Source organism: Phragmites australis, chromosome 4, assembly GCF_958298935.1.
Source record: "Phragmites australis chromosome 4, lpPhrAust1.1, whole genome shotgun sequence".
NCBI lineage: Eukaryota > Viridiplantae > Streptophyta > Magnoliopsida > Poales > Poaceae > Phragmites > Phragmites australis.
The window spans coordinates 14,264,452-14,276,717 of NC_084924.1; positions in this window are offsets into that span (position 1 = coordinate 14,264,452).

The following is a 12,266-nucleotide window of genomic DNA, read 5'->3' on the forward strand; positions in this document are numbered from 1 at the left end:
TACCTCCGAGGCATCATCGCAATCTCAACATAAGCAGCAATCACACGAGAGCATGACTTGTGCAACAACTTTAGCTTGTAGCGGGTACATCTGCAGTCTTTACTCCCGAGGACATACTCCTGAATAACCCTTTCATGATTTCCCCCCTCCAACCTTTGTCCCTACATAGAATTTTATAGTGGCATTGAGTCAAGTTGGACCCATATATCAATTGATTGTCATTCATTTCCACTAATGCTACTACAAACCGGTCTATGAAGTATTTGCATATCCCTTACATAATAAATTCCACAGTTTTGGCTAGAGGCAGTCCCCTCACACCATGCATGATCCAATTGTAGACCTCTGATAAGTTTGTCATCATAATTCTATACCTTTCTCGGTCGGTGTCATACAGTAAAGCCCACTTTTATTTCATGTTATGCTCAATCCACTCAGAGAACATCTTAACAGATGACTCGATCCTCCTTCTCAATCCCAGATGATCTAGTGAGATATTTTCAAGAGCAACGAGGAGATCCTCCTATCCACTCACAGGCTTCTATGCATGATCTTCAATTTATTTCGTGGTTAGCTCAACTAGTCTTTTCCATTGGGAGTCCAACTTATATTGTTGATTCTGACTGCATAGCCTCTAAAAGAAGTTCATCAGGATCTTGTTCTTGAACTGCCTGAAGAAGTTGGCACCACATGCCTCATGTACAATTAGCTCTTCAAATTTCTTGTCAGATAGGTCGGACTTGTCGCTTAACTAAACCATTTTGTAAGTCAAGGATTGCTTGTAGAATCCCTGCATGTCGATCATGTGTTGTACAAACATCACGTTGATCCATCACAGCAGAATACCTGACGCACTCCAGGAACCAATCCGTTGCTTGTGAATGATGGTTGCTTGTGTTCTCACTCTCAACAAAGGCAAATGCCACTGATAATACATTGTTGTTTTCATCAATTTCAATCAAAGTGAGTATCTGACCCTTATACTTGCCAATAAGAAACATGCCATCAATGCAAAGGATATGGCAATAATGCCTAAAAGCTTATATACAAGCTTCCAAGGCAAATAATGTACATTGTAGGACCAACATACCATGTTCCTTCATGGACAGGTAGTGCGCAATGTCATAGTAAGTTCCAAAGTTCCTCTGACCAATGGTATGAAGCAAACATGAGAGATTATCGTACAATGCTTTCGTACATCTTGAACCTCATCTCAATTGCCTTTTGCTTCGCCCTCTAAGCCTTTGTGTAGCTAATTGTGTACAAGTATTCCTCCTCAATTTCCTTAATTATGGATTTGGGTTCAAATTTCAAGTTGTTCACAATCTGAGCGTACAGGAAGTTAGCAAAAAAACTTGAGTATATGTTTATGTGGTGCTTCTCCAGTTCCTCCAAGTAACAAGTGTGACCCTCCACTATTGAGCACTCCTAGTAATCAACCCACTATCCTTCGAAGACATGCACCCGCCACAAGCAACCATCATTCACACACTTCACGTCTTACTCCTTCCTACTGGACTTGACAACCCTGAACTGCTTCTGAAGAGATGTCATCCATTGAACCACAACATCCTTGGTAGCCTAGATGCTAGGGTACCTAGCCCGCTTGCACACCTCATTTTGACTGTACTCGTACGGCACATAATAACCTTCATTCAACAGTAGGTTTGCAAAATTAGGATTGTTCCACTCTAAATGGATAGGAACATCATCCTTATTGTCCGAGATGTCATCTTCAGGAGCTTCCTCATTCTCCTGATCCTCCTGCTCAATTGGTTTAATTAAACCAGGGATGAGTTCCCACTCATCTGCCTCACCTATTGGTTCCATTTGATCAGTCAAGGATTGCCCAACATCCGGTTCTTCCACCTCATGCACTACCATTTCGTTATCCTCCTCCATAGTACCTCCAGCTTGTAACTCCCCAACTCCCTCCCTGTACCTTCATTGAGCAAGCAACATAATTTTCCAACCATTCTCGGTTGTTAGCTCCATGTACTCCTCCAACTCAATGTTGCAATTATCAGGAACAAATCCTATTAAACATCTTCATTTCCACAGCTCACTACAACACTAATGGTCATCTCTTGTTACTCAGATCAAGTTTGAAACCTCACATTAACCAATTGTACAATGCCCCAAAACTCCTTTCCATTAGTCTAGCTATACCATTGTCTACTGATTGAAACCCTGACAGATCTACCCCTTTCGAACCATAAACAATTTCTCCTAAAACAATCTTGAAAAAAATCTTGAAATAATATGACATACTTGCCCACGATCAATAGAAAAGTATACTATTATTTTACCTTACTACAACTATATATGCTATATCTACAACAACATAATATAATAAAACATACTTCAAATGTTGTGACCCTAAATACTCAACCAACTAAGCCTGACTAGCAAATACTAGGTCTAATAGTTACTCTACCTTGCTCTAAAATTCTAGGTCTGATAACAATACAACTATCTCTAAATTAGATCCGCTAACATTGCTCTAATAACATTAAATCTTAGATTTGATACCTAACCTATGTTTGAAACTATATATGATGGCTAACCTAACTGAGTTGTAAAAAAATACCGAGATTAGGATCCTTACCTCCAACACAGATAAAATCTGGTAGGGCTTCGCCGCTCTTCCTCTCCACTCCTTTACCCCCCCCCCCTCTCTAGCGCTGGTGGGAAGCAAATGGCCACAATACTCCGTGGGAGGTCGGACGCAGCCATTTATAGAAAAAGTTATCATCCGTTGGAATGGTGATAGCTTTTTCAAAAGGGCCCCACAATGCCGCGCGACCGTTATCGCCTGTCTGATAGGCAACACCTTCGTGGCATCCGACATGGAAGTCATCATGGCTCGTTGTCGCCCTCTGATTGGGCGACTCAACGAAATGCCTAATCAGAGGGCGTTACCTCCTCCTATTGCCCCATTCGACGGGCCACAGAAGTATATTCCAGTTAATTTGCAAAATAGGCGCACATGGTTGCAATTTTTGGAAATGAAAAGTATATAAATAAAAATTACCAACATCTTGCTATGTCGTGGGCTTCAGCCGCTACTCCCACAGTCCACGGACAGCTTGCCTGATTGGTGGGCCTCCAGCCGCAAGCGGGTCGAAAGGAAGGCCGCAAAAGATTCGATTCATTGGTCGTTCTCACTTCCTGGAGTATTTGGAGAGAGAGAGGAACAACAGTCTTCAACCGAGAAGCGCTTATGCTGAGCACGTTGGCCCGTTCGATCATAGAAGAAGTGCAAGATTGGTTCCAGCGAGTAGTCAGTCACCTTCTAATTCTTAGGTCGTGTGAAACTCTCCCCTTATTTATGAAATACGCGCATGGCACGTTCTCGAAAGATCAACTCGCTTTCATGTTTGAATCCAGATCAACTCAATATGAAATGTGTCGAGCTTGAGCACAATTTTTTAGCGTGCTTTTTTTTAAAATAAAATACAATTCAACAAACTGTTCCACTAGATTTTTTTTACACGGGAAAACCCTTTTCCATTATAGAATAATGGAATCCAGTTCGTACAGCCAGAATGTTTCACTAGATTATATTATGGCTCATTATAACTCCAACTCCTGGATTATGGCGCGGTAGATATCGGAGAGCGACGCGACCGGTGCGGGTGTATCGTCGAGCCGTGCGTAAGCCCAGTGGCGAGTGGCGACGTACGTGGTTTTAGTATCCGACCAATTATGATTTCGATGGTTCCATCCTAATCCTAATTGATTCGGTACGTTTAAAGAAAATTTTATAGGATCTCTCTTATCTTTTGTTAGGTCTGACCTTATAAAATTTATTTTTCATCACATCGATGGTCCACCGTCGCGGAAGTGCGATCGGCGTCATCCCAGTTTGGCCCAGCATTTGGTGCCCAAAATCAGATTTGCTTTTCGTGAAGGTCGCACGTCGGTATCGGATGCTTGAACTGTCCTAGAAATAACGAATCATGGATTTGGCTGCCAATGAATAGTTTAGTGTCAACTAGCAAAGTGGTTTGCGTAATTACGCGGCTAGATTTTATTATAGGTTTTTATTTCTGTTGAGGAATATGCAAGCATATTTGTTATAGCCTTTTAACTGAAATTACATATATATGTTCGTGTTTAAGGAAAACTGGCACGGCAGAAATGAAAATTAGATGCAACTAGTGGGTGTTGTTTCAAATGTTTATTTAGCAACATTCCGATTAAATTGATTTCAAACTTAAATTATATAAATATAGCCATATTGCCACAAAATAAGATAATTAACATGAATATGAGCATTTTATCAAAATGTAAAGTATAAACAAAGCTACTCATATTCATCTGCATATTATAACTGGCAATCAAAATAACATAGAAAAAAACACATGAAACATATCATCAAGTGTTAGTTTAAATAACAGGCTCTGTGTATGGGTTATCAAATTAACGACCATACAATGCTACACTAAGGGTGCATTAGTTGGAGTGCAAGATTGGATGATGGGGCTATCTCTATTTTTTAATGGAATAATCCAATTTTTTTGTTTGTTTGGATGGATTAGATAAGATAATTTTCTATTTGGTTGGTTATTAGAGTGGATAAGAGAGTCAGTTTTCTATTTAGTTGGATAGATTCTACGAGTTAAGTGAAACATTTTGATGAATTTGCACATTTTGAATTCAAATTGAGTTAAAAAGATAATATCACATGAAATGATAAAATAGTCCATTACAAAGGAATTCATTTTTGACCAAATAATTAGGGTTGAAAATATTTTTATAAATTAGTACATCACATGCGAAGAATATTTAGTGATTTTTTTTCAGATTTTTGAGACTTTATTTGAAGAATTAAAAATTGTTAGCATTTATAAAAGTAGGCTTCTTTAGAGAATTTTAGTTAAATATTAGCTCAAAATAATTAAAATGGGTTGCTAGTGAGCTCTAATTTGCTAAAAAAACATCTAGAATTTTTGGATCACTTTTGTACTCTCAAATAAAATCAAGAATTAAATGAAAATGATTTACACACATACAACTACTAGCTAACTAACTTCATCAAGACAGAACCCGAAGGGCTACTGCTGCTGATTCACGGGAAGCGAACATGAATGGCCTCGTCCGACTTTTTTCAAGGGATGACTCGAATCTTGCCGAATATTCTCCGACGTTGGATGCCCTCATCCATGCCTCGTACACAAACCAAACACCCGGCGAGACGAAAAACATGGATGGGACGATCCCATCCAACCCTCGTACAGTGAACCAAACGCATCCTAAGATCACCGATCAGTGTGACAGTCTCAAAACAAGTTCTAGATTGTGATCAACCAGTTCAATATCTTATCTACTAGCAATTAACCTATCTAGTAATAAAGATATTGAAATCTAAATAGCTGAACATAATTAACAGGTTCAATTGCTTGCAGTGTTAACAAGTGCAACAAGACCATAAACATTAATAGATACAACTACAAATTAGAAATTATCCTACACTATCACACTAATCTCAATTAGCCTACTATCATCATCGAGTATAAAAATCCACCATACTAACATGCAATTTACTCCCAATAACATTACACAATAAATATAGGCACACATTATGGCAAAATTGCAAGCTTTACTTTAAAGGCAATAGGAATAGGAATAATATTATTTTTCAAAGCTGAAGCCCAAGGCAAGACACGCAAATGTGATGTCCCAGAAAATAGAGACACCCGTCTATGACGAGGTAGATAGGGTGAATGTTCTTAGAGATACAATACCTATGTGTTGGTAGCAGGGCACACTGCGACAAGCACCGATGAGCAAGGAAACAACACAGTAGCAAAGGGGTCAAGCTCTGGGCTAAGGAGGATGTCGTTGAAGATCAGCCCAAGGGAACCAGTGTGCTAATGCGGTCACCCCCAAGCAGAACACGCACATGACACGAACACATGAGCAAAGCACGCGCCCACCACGCTATGCCCAGCGCGCGCACACCACATACAGAGTGCACATGAGGCACACACAATGTGACGTGAACGTGCGAACAAAGATAGAGCCAAGCACATGCGTTGCCTGGTGACCACGACAAGAATGCGCACACAAGGTGAGCATCACAGACACCACACATGTGGCTTAGACGCCACCAAGCACAACGCGAGCACACTTGCACAAATGCACATGAAGGCGCAACACAACTACCACCACCACAACGGAGTCACAACCACCATGACCACTGTATGCGTGAAGCAACACGCACCTCGTCAAGCTTAGCTGCTCGTCGGACACCAGACAACACCACGGCTGAAACCAACGGATCGGCAGACGCATGACAACAAAGCATACAACCAAAGGAAGTGCACCACCATGTCACAAGTGCCATCACCAGAATTGACTGGGGGAAGCCAAGGAGCGGGAGGAGAAGGATACCAGAGAGAAGGAAAGTGAGCAGGAGACTCAAGGCGCAAAATAGATGGAGAAAAAAGAGATTGAATCGCCAAAAGAGCAAACCCTCCCCACAAGATTATCCAACGGGGCCAAGAGGATAGTACATGCCTCCACCATCCGAGTCAATCGGTCACCTGATTGACCCCGGCTAGGGCGGAGTCTACCTCTTCCTGCAGCGCTGCCGCTGCTCATCTTCTAGAAGCTACCTGTGAGGGTGAGGTTGGTCGAGCCTTGATGGGCTACTCGGCCATATAGGCCTTGAAGCAACCCATCAGGCCGAAGCCACCTCCTTTCTTCTTCTTTTTTCCTTTCTTTTTAAAATTTGCTCAAATTCAAATCTGACATCAACTCAAATTCAAATTTTAAAAGGAAAACCCCTCAAATTCCAACAATCCCCACCTTTAACCTTTTTTAAATTTGACAAAATCTTACGAACCCCTTAATTGTTTAATATACCATTTTTTTGGTGAAGGTGCGATTAATCTTGAACCTTGCCTAGCCAAAGAAATTACGACTCCGCATAGGCAACTTGGAGGATTGCACCTTGATCCAGGGCCTTGGTTTGAGGGTTTTAACTTCAAACACAGATAGTACTAGGTAGCAGGACAACACCTCTATCAAGGCAGGGCTTTACAGCCATGCCCTTATATCTTTTCATGAACTCACTAGAGAGGATCCCTTTTCCTCTGCTGGATCATGACCACATGACCAGTTCACATAGGTGAGTTCTCCAAGAAATCTTGTAGGATAATTTTCCGCCATTTGGCAATGAACTCATTAAGAGCCTGAGCTCAACCTACCATACAGATGAAGCACTTGCAGCTAATGGGACCCATAACAATGTGCTTCTGGCGTCACTCTACTCCATTCCCTACAACCTAAATCACAAGATCTCTAATCAGATCGGATATGTTTCCACAGGTAACACCTTTAACAGGGTAAGAGCCCCATTCCCTAGGACGTTACTTGGATTGGCTTTCTTGCCAAACCCTTGGTGAAAGGATCGGACATATTTCTTTCAGACTTGATGTATTTCACTGCGATTACACTAGTCTCTCTAGCATGCCGACATGACTTTAACGGTCTTTGAATATGTCAGGTGGTTTTCAAATTGTTCTTTCTACTCTGCACTTTGATAATCATAGCCTGATTACCACAGTATACTAGGACCGTTGGAATTGGTTTCTCCAGCATTGGGAGGTCGGACAAGAGGTCTCTCAACCACTCTACCGCCTCTACTGCTACTGAATCTAGAGCTACTAGTTCAGCCTCCATGATGAATCATGTTATCAATGTCTGTTTATCAACGAGACATGCTAAGTTCTTTGAAAATGTTGAAATCAGTGGGAGCTCTCAGGGAAGAAAGATTTCACTTGAGGAAAATTGGGTTTATGTTCCTATTCCAATTATCCAAGAGGCTAATGTCCCTACACCTCCTATTGTTGCTGCACCTCCAGATATTCAGCCTCAAGAAGAAGATTATGGAATTAGTAGCGCAACACCTAACAATGAGCATCATATAGATTAGACTCCTGTGATCGCGAATGAACCCTTAAGAAGATCACAGCGAGAAAGAAGATATGCTCTTTAGAGTGACTATGTCGTTTACATGAATGAAGATGTGAACGACATAGAAAAGGTGGATGATCCTGCCTCATTTAAGGAGGCCATAATGAGCGAGCATTCATCAAAGTGGCATGAGACCGTGGAGGATGAGAAGGAGTCAATGAGTTTCAATAAGGTCTGGGACCTAGTAGAAATTCCTGACAGAGTCAAACCAGTGGGGCTATAAATAGGTTACAAAACTAAGTATGACTCTAAGGGAAATGTCAAAAGGTTTAAGGCAAGACTTGTCGCTAAGGGCTTCACTCAGAGAGAAGGGATCGATTATAATGACACATTTTCTCTTGTCTTGAAGGACTCATTTAGAATTGTAATGACGCTAGTGGCTCATTATGATTTAAAGCTACACCAAATGTATGTTAAAACCGCATTCCTTAACGGTGATTTGCATGAGAATGTATACATGGCTCAACCGGAATGTTTTGTCATGGAAGACAAGGAACACATGAGGTGCAGACTTAGGAAATCCATTTATGGACTAAAGCAGTCATCCAGGCAATGGCACCTTAAATTCGATGAAGTCATAAGAAAGTTCAGCTTCAAAGAAAATGAAGTAGACAACTATATTTACATTAAAGTTAAAGGGGGCAAATTTGTCATTTTGGTATTTTATGTGGATGATATTTTACAGGCAAGCAATGATAAGGACATGCTGCATGAGACTAAGCAATTTCTATTGTCCAATTTTGAGATGAAGGATTTTGGTGAAGCCTCTTATGTTTTGGGCATTGAGATTCAACAGGACAGGTCCAAAGGGGTATTAGGTCTATCCAAGAGAGCTTACATTGACAGAGTGCTCAAAAGGTATAATATGCATAATTATTCTGCAACACCTACTCATGTCATTAAAGGGGATAAGTTTGGTTCATTCTAAACCCTGATGAATCAATTAGAAGTTGATCAGATGAAGACGATTCCTTAGGCTCATCGGGAGCATTATGTATGCTCAGTTTTGCACTCATCTCGACTTAGCTTACATAACAGGGATGTTGGGCAGATATCAGTAGAATCTAGGATTACAGCACTGAAAACCTGTCAAGAAGACCTTGTGTTATTTGCAAGGCACTAAGCATTTTATGCTCACATATAAGAAGTCTGATAATCTTGAGGTTATGGGTTATTCGGATGCTGACTTTGCGGGGTGCATGGACACAAAGAAGTCAACTGCATGTTATATTTTCTCTCTCCTGGGAGGAGCCATTTCCTAGAAAAGCTTCAAACAATCCCTTATTGTATATTCTATGATGCAATCTGAGTTTATGGCATGTTATAAGGCCACCTGGCAGGCCGTATGGCTTAAGAATTTTATCTCGGGGCTAAAAGTACTTGACAACATAACGAAACCGCTCAAGATATACTGTGATAATAAAGCTGTAGTATTCTTTTTGAGTAACAACAAGTCAATTGTTGCTACCAAATATATTGACATAAAGCATCATGCTATGAAAAATAGAATTCAGGATCAGACTATTGAGGTCGAGCATATAGGTACAAAGTTAATACTTTCTAACCCACTAACGAAAGGTTTACCACCCAATGTATTTAAAGAATATGTTTCCGGCATGAGTTTAACTAATAACCTATGATTTTGGGATAATTACTGCAAAGATCTCAGTTTCATGATCCTAGATATAAAGGACCATTAGAGAGAAACTATCTCCCAAAGTATAAACTTTATCCATATTTACTAGAATTGTGCACTATAGGTTATGAGCTCTAGTGACATTTTGATAGCTACTATGACCACATTGTCCCGGTGTGCTGTTTTGCCAGCATAGGTTTTGATTGAGTATGGACTAAGGATGATAGTGGCATTTTGATAGCTGTTGTGACAATTCGATCAAGTGGGAGAATATTGGTTGTAAGCTTCTTAGTTAGGCTAACAAACTACCTGATCGAGTCCTTAGGGGGTCGATGGACCCACACATGCGCCATAATCAGTGGCGACTCCACCTAATTGGTTTTGGTCCCGATCACCTAGCGCTATATAAAAAGAAGGGTTAGTCGGCGGCCATAGATGATCAATTCTGTGAGGCTCATGAAAACCCTAATATTCCCGATCTAAAGGTTAGCGCTCGTGGTGACCGAAGGTTGTCACCGTCGTCGGTGTGTTGCCAGCGACTACGCCAACGGATCTGCTAGCTTCCTTTACACCTTCGACTCGTCTTCACCGAAGTACAGGACCATGTCGTGGCTCTACCCTGATCCGTCAAGACAATTCGCTAATAGCTTTGCCTAATCAAGGTTAGACTAAGTTAATTACGTAATTCTGCTGCTAATTGACGGTGCTTACTGATTAGATTAATCTTGATCACCTAGTTTAGGTGAATTATGCCAACAAATTAGCCGCTGACAAAATGATACAACGGTCATCTAGAATTAGCTTGTTGTACATTGTTGGCAGATGTGTCAACATTTTCTTTTCATAAGCACATTTTGAATGAGATGTTTGCATTCGATATGCCTAAGAATCGATCAGTGCTTATTAGATACGATTGTCCTAAGAACTAGGCTGGGTGACGGGATCAAATCTAAGAGAACATATGAAAAGCGTGCCTTGCCCCTTCCTCAACAAAAATTATCTATACTCCTATAAATATATGAGTTTTGACAGATTCGATCAATCTCTATCATTCATTCGAGTTGCTCAAACGGTCACCATATAAAGTTAGACTTTGTTTCTCCTTCTAAAAATACTTAATCTCCCATTATTTGTCTTTCATATCTAGACGTCTAATATTTATCTTCTATATAATCCAAAACTACATTCAATCTCTTATTATTTATCTTCCATACCTAAACGTCTAATATTTTTCTTTTATATATTCACCGTTGGGTTTCTTTAGAGGGTGCCGCCTTGCGTACTTTACCTACAACGTTAGGTTTCTCTAAAGAGTGTGCTGCCTCCCGCACTTTGCCTACAACACTGACTTTCTAGAGAGGATGCACCATCATTCGCATATTGCATCCACCGTCATATCACGAAGATCGCCTCTATTGTGTTATCTTTACACCTAAGTACTATAGAAGAATTATTTTCTTCCTCTCACAAATCAGTTATCATCTTGATATTCATCATAGCATTGCATGATTATGTTATTAATTTTATAAATATAAATATCTTTTTTATACTATATTTTTTTATTTATTCAAATTACTCTATCCTGAGTTGATTTCTCATGTGCAATTACTAGTGGGAAGATAGTACTACTTGCTCCACAGCCCGCACTGTCCAACAACATTTTGTAGGCTAAGGTGAGCCGCTTGCGCTGGTACAAGATTCCAAGGCAGTTTCGCCCAGGGTTTTACTTACTGTTTTTAAACAGTAATCACTTCTCAGCAGTAATAAAAATACGCGGTTATCGTGATAATCGCGCGAACTTCGGTTGAAATTTATACAAAATTTATTTGCTATAATTTAAAATTTGGATAAAAAAATGCCAGATTCTCCATTCGGTAACCAGTCGAATCGGACCGGTTATCGAGCGATTTTCTCGATTTATCGAACAGTTTTCTTGAATTTTTCGTATTTTCGGTAACCGCTCGGTTTTCTCGATTTTCAGTGAAGTTAAAAAAAAACTAAAAATTTGACTCAATCTTGTAAAATCAATAACTAATTCATCTGAGTTTCAAATCAAGTGAAACAAATTTTGTTGGTTTTTTTGTAATATGATGTACATGATAAAAGTATTTATACTCATAAAAATTTGAAAATTTTCTGTGAGAAAATGTATTTTATCAAACCAAATTAAAGGCATAGTTTACTCTTTGCTAATAAAAAATTATGAAACTAATTTTTTTAGTCTTCTTATATGATCCTATATCTTTTAAAAATACATGAAATCATGAATTAGTTATTGTAACATGCAGGATTGTGTAAGTGTGTTGCAACTAGATTAATTCGTAACTGACCTATCACACCTCTAAAATTAGTGGAATCACTTTTATTAATTTATTTATACTATACTTTATGTAGGAAAAATAATAGTAGATATGAAAAAGTTAATTACAGTGTTGTTTGTTAACATATTTACTTTATGCTTGTGAACTTTGTAAAAATTATAAAGAAATTAATAAAACTCTAAATGAAGTAAAATCAATTTTAAAGATCCACTTAAGATACGTCCTTAAAAAAATATATGTGTTTGCATGTTAAACTTTTTCTTAACATGAGTTAATAATTGAGCTGCACGCTTCAACTTTTTTCATTTTTTTCGAACTTTCTC